The following is a 15196-nucleotide window of genomic DNA, read 5'->3' as shown; positions in this document are numbered from 1 at the left end:
CAACACCAAGCCTACTCTGAGTTTGTAAATGAGCCACCAGGCTCTAGTGGAAAAGACACCCGTCGGGCCAACGACCATGTCCTTAGTGCTGCCCCACTATCGGGCAGGCTGTCTGTTTCTTCCGTCTTCCTTTCCTTACTCACAGTTTGGAACTAATTTTACTTTATTTGGTTTTGCTGTTTCTCCAGAGTTCTATTTGCGGCCTATGAAGCCATCTCTAACAGTTGGAGCCATTGCGATACCCCAGGTATGTTAGTCAGTGTTATCCAGACACACAGAATGAACGGGAGGTATATATCTACATCTAGATGTAGAAAGATAAATATACAGAAATTTATTAGGAGGAATTTGGTTCACACATTTATGGAGGCTGAGAAGTCCCATGATCTCCTGTCTGCCAGCTAGAACCCCAGGAAAGCCAGTGGTGTAATTCAGTCTGAGTTTGAAGGCCTGAGAACCAGGGGAGGCATGATATGAATCCCAGCCTAAGGGCAGGAGAAGATGAGATGAGATGTTCTACCTCAAGTGGTGAAGCAGGAGAAAAGGGGACAATCCTTCCTTCCTCTTCCTTGTGTTATATTCAGACCTTTGGTGGATTGGATAACACTCACCCCACATGGGGGAAGATCATCTACTTTCCTGAGTCACCAATTCAAATGCAAATCTCATTCAGAAACACTCTCACAGATCCAACCAGAAATAACCTTGAATCTGGGTATCCCATGGCGGGTCAAGTTGACCCAGGAAATTAACCATCATGGTGAGTAGGGCAACATCATACACTATCGCATAACATTGTTCACACAATAAAGCCTCACAGCTCCTCCCAGACCCTGGCAAATAGGGGAAGGATAGTGCTAGCAGGAGAGCGTCCTTCCCAGGGGCAGTGTGCACTGTGAGTGTGAAGTCTGACTAACGTGACCCAGTGGTTATGGGGTCCACCTGCCACGATAGAGTGTAGGGAGTTGAACATTCAAGGTCATCAACCCCAGGGGAGTTGCACCTCCCAGCTTGTACAAGAGCAACTACAAGAATTACTCAGCATGGGGCGCCTGGGTGGCTCAGTGGGTTAAAGCCTCTGCCTTCGGCCCAGGTCATGATCCCAGGTCCTGGGATCGAGCCCCGCATCGGGCTCTCTGCTCGGCAGGGAGCCTGCTTCCTCCTCTCTCTCTCTCTCTCTCTCTGCCTACTTGTGATCTCTCTCTGTCAAATAAATAAATAAAATCTTTAAAAAAAAAAAAAAGAATTACTCAGCAGATGGCCTCCTGAAAGGAAGTGGACCTCCAGTCTCACCTTGAATAATTGTGAAACTTAGTGACCTTCACACCAGAGATATGAAGTCCTTCCATGTTTCATCCTACAGCAACAAAAGAAATAACTTTTCTTGGGATTGGAGGAGGGAACATGAAATCAAAGAAGGAATCAGAGAACTGAGTTATGTATGCCTTGGCCTCAAAGAGATGGCAAGATTTCTACAGAGAGAAAGGGTGGAAAGGATATGAAAATCCTGAAAAGGGTGGTTAGGAGTTGTTTGAATTTATGGCTGGGATGAATCCTGGGAGGCTCCTCCGAGGTACCTTTTTGTCAGTTTTCCCTGGACTTTCCCCAGATTTCTGCAGCCTTAACTGACTTCACCAAATTTCCAGGTGCAAACCTTGGGTCCTTCACACTGTGCCCAGCCCAGTACTGTCTGAACCCACAGTCCACACGATTCCCCTGCTTCTCTGCTCTGATCTTTCCTCATGTGCATATATAGTAGCAAGGAGGAACTGACATTGACCTCTAGGGACGGAAGGGGTAAAGCATGGAAGGCTTCCTGGAGGAGGATGCAACTGAGCTGGACGGGGATGAACTCTGTTAGCAAGATTTCCAAAGTCTGAGATGACTAGAACCAAAGGAAAAGGCATGTGCAAAGGACTAACTGGGGGAGCTGGGCATTGAGGGATGGACATAGGTGTAGAAAGACAACAATATGAGCAAAGATTTGAGTAATTTAGCAGGTCCTGGAAATATGGCAGTTTCTTCCCATAGACCTGAAGAGAGTGGACAGTCTGCCTGTCAATCATTGTAGCCCCTCCAATGATGACCTTTGAGGGTGGGACCATACATATAAAGGAGGTTAAAGAAGCCCTACCACGTGACCAGGCAAGTTTCCTTTAACATTTGGATTGTACCTTGCGGCTTCCGTGGACCGTTCCACTAAGGGATTATGGAAAATGGCGGTTATCTTTTCGGCGATCTCAAAAAATGTAAGTTTAATTTACTTTATTTCATACTTGGCTGTTTGTTAAATGTGATTTCGGGAGAATCGGTCCCATGGTGTGTCCTAATGGGCTTTGACAGATGTGTCTCATGGGCTTCTGGATTGATGACAAGGAAAGGCCCGTTAGCGGCCTTCCGGGGCGGGCGCGGTTTGTTGAGCTTTGTGTAACAACATGATGAGTCTTACCGATCATCTTGTTTGTTTAAAGGTGGGTCCTGAACCCACCACCATTCGCGGTCTTCATGTTTTGTTTGGTTTGCAACTTAAAAAAAAAAAAAAGAAAAAAAAATGGTGTGGTTGGCTGAGCCTGCGTGGGCCCAGGACAGCGCGACAGCCGTTGGCTGCCAGGGCGCTGATTTTGCTTTTAATTGTACAGTGTTGTTGGGTGGGTATTGGGTTGGATATTGTTTAAATCTTGGCCTTGGCCATTTTCGTGAAGTGTCTTAGTGACAGAATTTCTGTTGTTTTCGATCTGGAAGAAAAGGAAGTAAGGCCCGGAGAGGCATGTCTGTGATTAGGACAGCTGATGCCTGCCTTTGAGCACAGTTTTGTCTTTCATTTAACGACATGACTGTTTGTTTATTATTATTATTATTATTAAACAAACAGTCTAATATCATTTGTTTAAAATTTGAAGTGGTCTTTTTCATATGTTGCTTTAAAAGGGGGTGGGGGAATCCTGATAATTCTAACGTGAAAATGAGTAAACAGCCGCTTGACGGCTCGGGTATCGTTTCACTGACCAAAGGGAATTGTTATGATTGAACGCTGTATTTTATGTGATGTATCTATGTATTTAATGTCATTGTAGTCAACCAAAAATGGTCCGGAAGCTTTTCGTGTGTTTTCTATTAGAAAAAAAAGTGTTATTTACAGTTTTTGAATAAGAAAAATAGTGGTTTGTTTGGCAAGACCTTGTTGCTTTAAGTCCCTGATGGGAATCATGCTTGCAGGGGTCCTATTTCTTGTTTTATTTTATAATATAACGGCGGTGGGGGTTTTTGTTGTTGTTGTTTTGTTGGTTTGGTTTTTTTTACCTATGATATTGGAACTTTGCAGTATTTGAATTTAACTTTTATTTTAGCTGTGTTTCACAAATATTCTCCAAATGAAAGTATTCTCAGTGTGCACTTTGGAAATAAACTGTCTGGCCAGACACTTGAAAATTTTACACTGTGTATGTCCCCTAACCGCTCTCGTTAGCCAAGACTGAGCACTGTTTTGGCATTTGATTTTACATGTTCATCTTAATGCATTCAATTGAATTTTGATCCTGGCTCTCCTCATGTTTCCTTTAAATGATTGGGTGTAAATTTCAATTTACAGGGGAATGATTTAACATGTAAGTCAATTGAGTGCCTTAAGTTTATAATATAATTGCATGTTTGACATAACTTACTTTGTTAAATTCTGGTCTTGTTCCCTATTGATAAATTTTCTGAAAAGTAAATGTTTTGAGAGGTGCCTGGCTGGCTATATAGCCTGTGACTCTTGATTTCCGGGTTGTGAGTTCAGACCCCACATTAGGTATACAGATTACTTAAAAATAAAATCTTAAAAAAATAATAAAGATTTTGAGGTACTTTTGAGTTACAATGCAGTAATTATAATCAGTTGGCTAAGTCCTTGATGTTTTATGACAGCGAATGCTTTTAACTGTTCAATGCCTGGCCGTTAACTGAGTTTGGGGTTCGTTTAACACAAGAATTGTGTCTGGTATCACTTTATTCTATTAAATGTTTGTCCAGGCTCTCTTATAAGCTTTGTGTTAAAACTTTTCACGTTATCTTAATTTACAAATGAGGAAAAGATGGTTCTAATTAACAGGCTTCTTGCTTTACGACAGTTACTGGCTTCCGGCAGATCGGAAGCCCAACGTTTTTTTATTTTACTATTAAAACGTTTCTGTGTGTAAAAAACTGAGTCCTGTGTCTTTTATTTCATAGTTATACTTAAAATAAAGTTTCGTTTTTAATGTAAAAAAGAATAACAGATATTGAACCTCTAACTGAGCGGTTGCTATTTTACGACAGTGACTTTCCGGAAGTGCCTCTCACCGGCCGTCCCTGGAAGTTGTTTACATCCTTCTGGGGTTTTATTTCTCGCAATAATTACATGTTGATTATCAACTTTATTTAGTTCAGTTGTGTTCTTAGTCTTTAATGCATTTCTTTTGAAAATCGTGGAGTGTTTTCAATTTACTTAAAGGAAATTCACCTCAGAATGGATGCTTTCTGTTTGCTAAAATTACTGGTCATCCTGCATACTTTTGAATACTATTTTAGAACTATAATTGTGCTTGTGACGTATTGTTAATTCTTTAAATGTTGGCCTACGTGCTCCTTCCCAGGTGTTCTCCCATAGAAAAAAATTACTTGTGTAGTTTCTATTTACAAACGAAGAGGATATGCCAGTTTCTGTCCTGACCAGTCTGCCCCAGGACAACTCCAGTCCTCCTTGTTTGAGGTCCTGGGCTAGACTGGACTTGCTAATCTCCTTCCATCCTATCCCACCCCAATAGCAGAGGATATTGTCCCTGCCTCTTTAGCCACAAGAGCTGACTGTGCCTTAATGCCTCAATTGCTAGCATATTGGCTTAAGAAATAGTCAGTGCTTGCCTATTTATACTCATGTCTCCATGCGTGACACCTAATGTGTATTCAAGGGGAGAATTAAAGGTGTTAAGTAAAACAGTTACTTCCTTTTGATAATCGTGATAGCTGAGTTTGCCTTATTAGCCTTTTTGCTATAAGTCAGTTCTTGGTATTGACTTGAATTATGTACATTAACTCATGTAGAAATAATGACTTGTATTGGTGGAACACTGAAAATCTCTAAATGTACCTTGATTACATTTAGACATGTGAAAGAGTCATTGCTGGTATTTGGGTTTTATTTTATCTGTCATTGGTACTGAAAGGAAAACAGATTTCAGGAACTGGACACTTAACTAGTCTCACCAGTCCTGACTTTTGAGACAGAGTCCTAGATCTTGAACAATATCTAAGTGTGCAATGAACAATATCTAAGTGTGCTTTTATTATCCTAGGGGCATACTAGCAAATGAGGAGCAGATTCCCCAATCTGCCTGTTACCAGATGTCCCAATTTTCAAGTGTTTCCTCCTCAGAGACCTATGTTCAATGTCAGTTGGTAGTGACATTATGTAATGTATGAAATTCTTCATACAATTGTTCTGAATTGAACAGCTTATTTTTAGTTTTAGCAGTTTTTGATCTTACTATGTTATCAATTACTAAGACTAATATAATGACACAGTTGTATAATTTGCATTTTATGGTCTATTAAGTAGGACACAAAACCAATTTAATGAGTTGTTACCCATAATCTTGCATGGTATATAAGTGTCAGTAAATTGGTAACAAAGTGAGAACACCACAACCCATTTCAAAGGTACTCACAATTTTTTATGAGTCAATTGCCTCGTTAAGAGAAAAAAATGGAGTTCTGAGATACCCCCCCCAAGCAAATAGCTGGTGATACCTCTCAACATAGTATTTAATAATTCCCCTATGATGTTTGATTAAAGTGGGATGAACTATGGTTCATTTTGAGGGGACGGTCAGGCCTCTAAAGCAGCAATCTTGTGGTTTGACTCATGCAGTTCCTGTCTTACATTATCTTTCACTCTTTTGGCCTACCTCAAACAGGCTGCATGATTGGGTACTCTGGCCCCACCAACCACTTTCAGAAATTCCCCTGGATAAGGGAAAGAGGAAGTTTGTCCCATCCACTCATCTTATGAGTTTCCAAGTTACCTAATTTTCCTGCAGTGGTGCTAAGCTGACCTCCCACAGGTAAGTCTTTTTGTAGATTTGTAAAATCACTAACTCCTTCAGGATCTGTGATGGAGAAATCCAGTTCTGGTCAGCCTACAGGCCTGTAATGAGAGGAGAGGACCTAGACCCAGTTGTCAAGACCAGCCATAAGGTAAGTGGAACCTTATGCTGTGTGAGGCTACAGGTGTTGGGTGGAGAATAGCACCTGTCTCCTCTGTCAGTTGTCTCATTATTTAAGATGGTGTTGTTGTTTCGTTATTTAAGATGGTGTTGTTGTTTCATTATTTAAGATGGTGTTGTTGTCTCATTATTTAAGATGGTGTTGAAATCCCTTCCCTGTCTGTAATTTGGAACTTCCAACAATGGCAGGGTCACTGCCTGGGTACTACTGATGAACTCTGTGGTAGAGACTCTGTGTCTCTGATTTCTTTAACTGGTCAGTGGCATCTTTTCCAGTCCTTACTTGTGTTTCTCTGTTTACTGTTGAATGCCACACTTACAGACATGTTGGCTTTATTAGAATGTCAGATTTCAAACAAACCTGATCTCGATGTTTTCACATCGCAGTTTTGATCTGTCTTTTTATCCTTTTGGAAGACTCGTAATACCGTGTAGATGCAGGAGGGATTGGATGGGCTTGTTCAAAACACGCCTCAGGAATCCAGAGATGGTGGGAGCACTGCTCAGGTGTTTTGTTTTGTTTTGTTTTGTTCCAGGTACAAGTGTAATTTTTTATCATGGATCTGAATGCAGTTAAATCCAGCTCCATTTAGGAAAGGGGAAAAGATGAGATCTGTACCCCAGGTGGGTGCTAGAGATTGCCAGTCTGCAAGTGTACCCCCACTATGGGTGGGTGGGCATTTATTTGGCAGCTCCTGGAAGCACAGGGTAACAACTCAACCAATATGTAGCCATACTTCCTTAAATATTTGCTCTTAAATATTTGTTAGCTGTTTTCTTGGCCTTGCAGATGTTCCTCATTTGCTTTGCAGATGTTGCTGAGACCACTCATTGTGTTTTACTCACAATAAATTTCTAGTATCTGAGTCTGAAAGACCCTTGGCTCTTTCTTACTCTTATCTTTGAGCCTCAGCTTCTACATTTGCATGGTGGAAATCACACCTTGCTATCAAGTGTGATAATCTTTAGAAAGTGCTCAGCACACAGTAGGAGCTGAAATAATTAGGCCACAGTTTCCAGAAGCCATATATTGGCCAGAACATTGTGGCTTGGCTTGGCTCCTCTCCCTACCTGTCCAGACCCCACTCCCTTGGACTTTTGCCATAATTTCAGCTAAGTGTTTGTTTCCTTCCACAGGGTCAGCAGATATCCTCAGAGAGTATTGGGCATCTCTTTGGAAATGAACCTCTTTAATTCTGCTACGATGCCAGGAGGTTGCCCAGCAACTCACACTTTGCTTTGCTCTGAGCTGCGGTCTTTTGTGGCTCACTTGGACAGCTTACACTGAAGCTGGCGTGTGTCAGCATCAAGTTGGGGCCACAGGGGGTTTGTTAACTGGCAGTGCCAAAAAGTTCTCCTCTCTTTGCTTCCCTGTGTAAAGTTACTTCTTTTTATGGGCACTGGTTAATTTGTTGAAAATCAGGTGAAAGCTTTTGACAGTGGGTCAGGAGAGCGTTGAGTGTAAATATGAATTACTTGAGGGTGCATTCAAAGACACTTCTGACCTTTAGTTTTATAGATCCCTCTGCCCTCGGTTGCTTTATTAGCACTGGTTTAATCCAGAAGGTGGCATCACAGAGCCTGATGGGAACTCACCAAAGATTTTTAAAAAAACCAAAAACCCATTTCTTTGTGATCAGACACTAAAGTATGTAGCCTTTTTATAACATAGTGACATTTTAAAGACTTCTTCTTTATCCCTACAATTGGTTAAATTATTTTAAATCTGTGGGAGGTAAAAACCTGAGGTCTGAGGTACTTTGCAAAACCTGTACCCAAACCCATGTTCCTTCCCCAGGTGGTGTGACAGTGACCAAGACTGGCTTATCTGCTTGTCAAAATCAGCTGTTTGATTGAACAACTGTGATGCCTCCTTCCCCTTCCACACAGGCTTGTGCCCACTGCCCGTCAAAATCATCTCGGGTCATTTCATTGAAGGGAAGGGCTGGGGAAGGTCTAAATGAATGGTTTATGGGTAAATCTGCTGAGTACTGGTACTTAAAAATACTTCCCTTAAAAATAATTCCAAAAGGGTGACTCTCTAACTGGTGGCATTCTCGAAGTCAGGACTCTTCAGGGGAAGAGAAGGTGACCCTCGTCAGAATTTAAGGTGGGACCCGGCTTGGTGGTTCTTCCCCAGGAGGCTGTTCCTGGGCCAGCCATATCGCCCGCCTCGTGAGGCCTGTACTCAGCGAATGTCTCCCCTGCAGCGGGAATGTCCATGTGCTTGCAGTTCATGGTGTGGATTATTCCATGTCAAACCTGTGTTTGCCTTAAGTGCTTTTTCATTCCTCTGATTTATATGGGTGATGGAAAGAGGATGGATACTGAATGCTTTAAGGCAAGGCTTTGAAATGGAGTGTATTCCTTGTTACATGTAAACCCTTGGATGGCCAGTAATATTTCATTGTAGATATATACCACATTTTTTTTATCCATCGATCTTGTTGATGATTGCTTGGGTTGCTTCCATGTCTTAGCTGGTGTGGATGCTGCTGCGGTGAACACTGGGGTTTAGATAAGCCTTTGGGATAGGGGCTTCATTTCCTTTATATAAATACGCAGATGTGGGATGGCCGGATTGTATGGTAGTTCTATTTCTAATTGTTGAGCAGCTGCAATGCTGTGGTCCATAGTGGCCCTTCCAGTTTATGTGGGTGAACACATCTTGAACTAAATGGATTTCAGGGTTGGTTCTCCAGCCACTTCTGATTGTCTGTTCTTTTAAGGAGAGGAACTAGAGAGGTTCGGGACTTCAGAGGGGCTCAAAGGGGATTTTATGATCAGGATAGATGGAATGACTGATTAAATAGGGTCCTTCCTTCAGGAGATGGGGAGAGGGCTGGGCAGAGTGGCCTTCCCTTTGTAGAGCTGCCCTCAGAGCATGGGGGAAAAACAAGCAGGAGGAGATGTGGGTCCTTGTATTGGACTTTTGTGTGTCTAAGGATTTCTTCTGCCTACTTCCCTGTCATTGGTTCTACTTAGGATCAGCATAGCTGGAGGACAAAAGGCCAATGATGCACATTATTGAATGTGACATGAGCACATAGGACCCTCTGACAAAGGTGAAATCCTCATGATGGGGTCTGTTCTTTATTTTCCCAGCTTCCCTGAGAATTTGGACTTTGCTCCTGGGGGAGGCTTTGTTGTTTCTGCCTCTCTGTGCGCTGCCTTAGCCTGTGAAAAATGGCCCAAAAGAATGGCGGCCCTTCACCCCCCTGTACTGTTTTCTAGAATGGTGATCTGAGGGAGCCTTCCTAGAGGCGATTACTGTTGTTTCTGGCAACTACTTGGACGTGGCTGGGTTGACCGCGCTGTCTTTCATGTTGATAGTGACCTGTGTTCTCCCGGAGAGCTTAATGAAGGTGAACTGCTGCTGCTGGCATGTTCTTTAATGCACCGGCCAGACACTTCTTCCCTCGACATTCCCATGGCTCAGGCTCCTTAATTCACATTAAGGAATCCTGTTAGATTCCTACAGAAAGTGCATACTGGCTGGCAATGGCAGCATGCAGGGCATGGGACAGATTGGGTCCCAAGGGAAGAAATTGGCCTTGGCTGATTGATTGTCAGACTTCTGTGCTCTGACACAAAGATATTGAACAGAATAATGTCCACCGTGCAGAGCAGTGGCATCTTTGGGATCTTTGGAATCCCAGTTTTGTGTTTGGGACTGGGGTTGGAATTCCAAGCATTTCTCCATGAACTTCCTTCACCCTTCCGCTGAGTATACTCTGCACGATGGCGGGAGGGGAAGCAGCGTGTGGCGCTGTCAATGAACCGTCCGTGAGTCAGAGGACATTTCGATCCTCATGGGCGTGTGCACGTGAACCTGGATGTCCAGGAACCTCCCGGGTCAGGCCTCCAGTTAGAGGATTAAGCCCTCCTGTTTCTTTTGCCGAAAAGGGCGTATACCCACAGGCTGCCGGCATCCCTTCCCTTATTTATCTGCTGCAAGTTGCCGCTTGGTCATCCGAGCCCTCTGCCATTTTGGGGTTCTCTTGGGAGGCGATGACATTGCCTCCAGGGGCTCTTGCCTGTTGTAGACACCGCAGTGTTGTACTGAAGCTACCAGAGGGGTGAGAGGATAAGGGGGAGTTGCAGTTTGAGGAGGGCTGGGGTGTTACGGTTTCCCCCGTTTCAAGTTCTTGCTTTCTCTTGATAGGGAAATCTCGGGCCCAGCAGGGATATGAATACACTCTGAGAGTGTGAGACTTGACAGCAGCGAGGACAAGGGACTCGCGGGGGGGTGGAGTGGTGGGCCTTGTGGGCTCAGGGGTGGGTTTCCTGCCTTTTTCCATTCTCCCACACTACCTCTGGGGCGGCATAACTGGGGGACAGAGGACATTGGACATTGCTGGAGATGGTCTGAGAAACTATGACTGTCTCGTTGAATGGAGACATTCGTTAGGATGAGAGGGGGGTCATTTTCCAATTTACCAGTGAGGGATTTTGCAGGCGCATGGCCGTTATGCTGTCTCATTTTAATTCTGTTACCGTAGGCCTATGAACAAAGGCCTGTGGGAGGGGGGAGTTAGCCCCTCACCCTGCTGTCTCTTTGCAGGTCTCAATGACCTGAGGCCCTTTGGAGGAGGAACTACTGTTGCTCGTGCTGTTTTTGTTCCCAGGAGAGGCTTTGTAGGCTCTGGGACACGGTCTTTGGTGGTCAGTCCCCTCTGCACTTCTTGGGAGGGTGTAGCTGAGCCTTCTGTTTGGGCAGCTTAAGTCGTCCCCCTTCCCCTCGTTCTCAGGCCCTGCAGGGTCCCCGGGGACACATTCCTGGACTGCACAATTGCCCAGAGGCTTGTCTAGCTTTTGAAAAAGATTTGCCTCCTGTGCAGGGAGACCGGGAACCCACGTTCAGAAGTTTTCTGAAGTCAGTGTTCTCAGAAAAGGGAAGGGGAGGTCTTTCGCCTCTTTTGAACAGGGGTCACTTAACTTTTAGTTCTTATTTGCCCTTTTGACACGCTAGCAGGAGATACCAGGTCCCCTTGGGATCTGTGCCCTCCCCTGACTGGTGAGCCCCCAGCGCCGGCCACAGTTAGCGAGGCCGGCGCTGAGAACTCCCTCAAGAGCTCTTGGTGCCAACAGCACCCAAGGGACAGTTCCTCAGTCCGAGCAGGGCTTCTCCTCCAGCCTGCTGCGACTTTTACCCCTGCCTGTGTTCTCAAGGGGAGCTCTCACTGGGCCACAGAGCCCACTGCAGTGAAGTTTGAAACTACAAACCTTGTTTGGGGACGGTTCAGGTTGATATGCTGATGTCAGCCGTCCACTGACAAGTTGAACTGTGCTGTTCCTCTCACACCCTCCCCTTCCTGAGGGCCCTGGAGCGGCCGGGGTGTGATGTGTCTCCCTTGTGAGACGCAAGACTGGACAGAATACTTGGAGGGGAGGCTTCGGACCCTGCGTTATGGAGCCTTAGTGTGGAGGCCTCTCAGAATGGGTGGGAAGGGGGCGCCTGGGTGGCTCAGTGGGTTTAAAGCCTCTGCCTTCGGCTCTGGTCCTGGTCCCAGGGTCCTGGGATGGAGCCCCGCATTGGGCTCTCTGCTCAGCGGGGAGCCTGCTTCCTCCTCTCTCTCTGCCTGCCTCTCTGCCTGCTTGTGGTCTCTGTCAAATAAATTAATCTTAAAAAAAAAAAAGAATGGGTGGGAAGAACCTGCAAAACGTTGCTTTCTCGGACCGCTGATGAGATGCCTCTAGGCCCCTCAGGTTTGAGTTGACCCCCTTTGCCCCCGCTCCTGCGTCCAGGAGTGCAGCCTGTGGGTTCGACTGCTGCCCAGCGGGCCGCCCCTCAGCTTAGATTGGGTTGTTGTCCTGAGCCCCCCTTGTCTCCTCTGCTCCTGCCGACCGACCGTATCGCTTCTCAGCTTAGAAGAGGACAGCCGTGGGCTGTGTTCAGGGACTCCCGAGGAGAGTTCACTGGTTAGTCAGACACAGCAGCCTTACAGAATAGTGAAAGGCCTGTTGGAGACGCCAGTCTTCTGTCTGCTCAAGGACTGTAGGTTGTGCCCTTTGGGGGGCTGACCCACAGGATGTGGGATATGGTTACAGCGGACAGGGGAGCCAGACACCAGGCTTCTCCTCCAGAGCTCAGAGGAGACGCGGACTGAGCCATTTGCTAAGAGGGTAGATCTTCTACCTTCTGTCATCTTATTCCAAAAAATAATGCCAATTACTGGGGGTGGAATGAAACTTTGGAGGGGATGGCTGTGTTTATGGCATGGGTTATGGTGACGGCTCATGTATGTATACTGATCTCTGAACTCATTAACTTGTATACATTAAATATGTACAGCTTGTATGTCAGTTATATGCCTTCATACCTCAATAAAGTGGTTTTAAAAAAAAGCAAAGAAAGGGGCGCCTGGGTGGCTCTGTTGGTTATGCATCCAACTCTTGACCTTAGCTCAGGTCTTGATCTCAGGGTTGTGAGTTTAAGCCCCGTGTTGGGCTCCCTGAGCCTACTTAAAATAAAATAAAATAAATGTAAAAAAAAAAAAACCCTCCCATGTGTACAGATGAGTGCTCCCCTCAAATGTTTTTAGATTTGCAAACTGAAGGGGAAAGAAGTTTCTGTCCAGGGAAATGGGAAATTACTGCTTCTTTATTATTGCTTTGTCTGTATTGTTCCATTTACATGTGGCATTTGCCCTGGCGATGTATAAGGGTAACCTTTAGTCTGTAGGATTTTCCACTTCATTGAGTCACAGCAGTTCTACAGAAGCCGTGAACTTCACCTGGAGGACTTGGACTCAAGGAGCAGCCCTGGGCCATCAGCTGTTTGTCATTGGACCAGAAACTGACTTTGGGTTAATGTGACTTTGGGATTGGCCTGGATTTGGGGTTGTCTTCATGATTTACAGTTGTGCTTTTGTGCTCATGCAAGAAATCTGTGAAAATATTTTGTATATGAGAACATGTCAAAATGTGTCTATGTACTGTATTTGTGTTGTGCAGAATGAAGGGCAGTAGTCTCGGGCTGCTGGGTCTCCCCAGTAGGCACTTTTCTCTGAGGCTGTGTCCCACACTCTTCTGTCTACTATGTGACCGAGTTCCCCGGCCATAGCTACTTGGTTTCATACTTTTCACCTTATCAGAGTTGAGCCAGTGATAACTTTTGTTATACTTAGAGTTTGGGACTAGGTCCCAAGAATGAGTGATAGCTCATCCTTGGGGGTGCCTGGCCAGCTGCGTCGGTAGAGCATGTGACTCTTGATCTCAGGGTCATTAAGTTCAAGCCCCACATTGGGTGTAGAGATTACTTAAAATCTTAAAAAAAATGAGTGATCTCTTGAAAGGGTACCTTCATATTCTTTCACTGCAGAGAATATAATTAGAAGGTGTACTGTTGTGTTTCCCTGAGCTATCCTCATTTCTGTCTTTAAAATGTGTTTGTTGTGGGCGCCTGGGTGGCTCAGTGGTTTAAGCCGCTGCCTTCGGCTCAGGTCATGATCTCAGGGTCCTGGGATCGAGTCCCGCATCGGGCTCTCTGCTCGGCAGGGAGCCTGCTTCCCTCTCACTCTCTCTGCCTGCCTCTCTGCCTACTTGTGATCTCTCTCTGTCAAATAAATAAATAAAATCTTTAAAAAAAAATGTGTTTGTTGGGGGCACCTGGGTGGCTCAGTGGGTTAAAGCCTCTGCCTTCAGCTCAGGTCATTATCCCGGGGTCCTGGGATGGAGCCCCACATCGGGCTCTCTGCTCAGCAGGGAGCCTGCGTCCCCCCCCCCCAATCCCCGCCTGCCTCTCTGCCTGCTTGTGATCTCTGTCTGTCAAATAAATAAATCTTAAAAAAAATAAAATGTGTTTGTTGCTTAAGGTTCTTGCATTTTGTAAAAGGCTTGTGTTCTTCCAATAAAATGTATTTGCTTCAGAAAATATCACTTGTCGATTTTTATTATTCACCATGAACACCAGCGTCATCTAAGCTGCGACCCTGCCGTGAGAGCCATCTGTGAACCAGGGCGGAGCTCAGAACGATAGACTTTGACACATTAACAACAGGGTCTGGTAGCAGGGCAATGGGGTCTCCAGGCCAGGTTGGAGGGTCCCTGTCTTTGTTAAGCTCTACACTTTGGTTCCAGAAGTATGTGCCTTAAATTATTGGGCAATATAATACCTCCCTATGAAAAGTGGTCCTTTTAGCACTTCCTGAAGGCCACAAGCACCTATTTGGGGATGTGGAATTGGTGGGGGAATTTCCTGATACTCCCAAGGATAAGGCAGAGGTAGCATGACTGGCAGGATTGTACAGGAGATAAGTCCAGAAATCAGTAGGACCCGAACTAGAAGCAGCAAGCCCATAGTTGTTTCCTGGTAAGGCCAGCATTAGAATCTTGGTCCTGTGCACCTGAGGTTTCTAGGTCTTAAAAAGGCTTTGTAATAGCAGAATTAAATTAGTTAGATGGGTAGAAGAGTTTGGGGGCAGTTTGTTTTTTAAACATATCAACACAAGTTTCCAGTTCTTGCATACAATTTCCAGGTACCTAAAATAGCACGTTTCCCCACAGCTGAGGGTTGTTCAAACATCTCAGCAGGGCTGCTTGGCTGGCTCAGTCCCTAGAGCCTGTGACTCTTGATCTCAGGGTTGAGTTAGAGCCCCGCATTGGGTGTAGAGGTTATTTAAAATCTTTTGGGGCTCAGTGGGTTAAGCCTCTGCCTTCCACTCAGGTCATAATCCCAGGGTGGTGAGACCTAGCCCCACATCCCATCCGGCTCTCTGCTCTGCTGGGAGCCTGCTTCCCCCGCCCCTCCCCCCGCCTGCCTCTCTGCCCACTTGTGATCTCTGCCAAATAAATAAATAATCTTAAAAAAAAATTCCAACACATAGCCTCTCCTTATGGTCGAAAAATCTCCCAAGGGAAAGGAGAGCAAGCCTGTGGCAGTCTGTTCTTCTTTAAATATACAGGGTGGTGGGCTCTCCCTGGGATTTCATAAAGACTTCGGGTGCAGGTGT

At 45.2% G+C, this 15196-nt stretch overlaps 1 long non-coding RNA gene across 1 annotated transcript; it reads left to right on the top strand.

The window, feature by feature from the left end:
- Positions 1-2149: 2149 nt before the first annotated feature.
- LOC123935588 lies at positions 2150-12621 on the top strand. The gene is made up of 4 exons (XR_006816922.1): positions 2150-2249; positions 5934-6080; positions 6779-6866; positions 7380-12621. It is a non-coding gene; the product is annotated as an uncharacterized LOC123935588 (long non-coding RNA).
- The last annotated feature ends 2575 nt before the right edge of the window (positions 12622-15196 follow it).

This window comes from Meles meles, chromosome X (genome assembly GCF_922984935.1).
Source record: "Meles meles chromosome X, mMelMel3.1 paternal haplotype, whole genome shotgun sequence".
In the NCBI taxonomy this organism is placed as follows: Eukaryota; Metazoa; Chordata; class Mammalia; order Carnivora; family Mustelidae; genus Meles; species Meles meles.
This window is presented reverse-complemented; position numbering and strand designations above follow the sequence as displayed.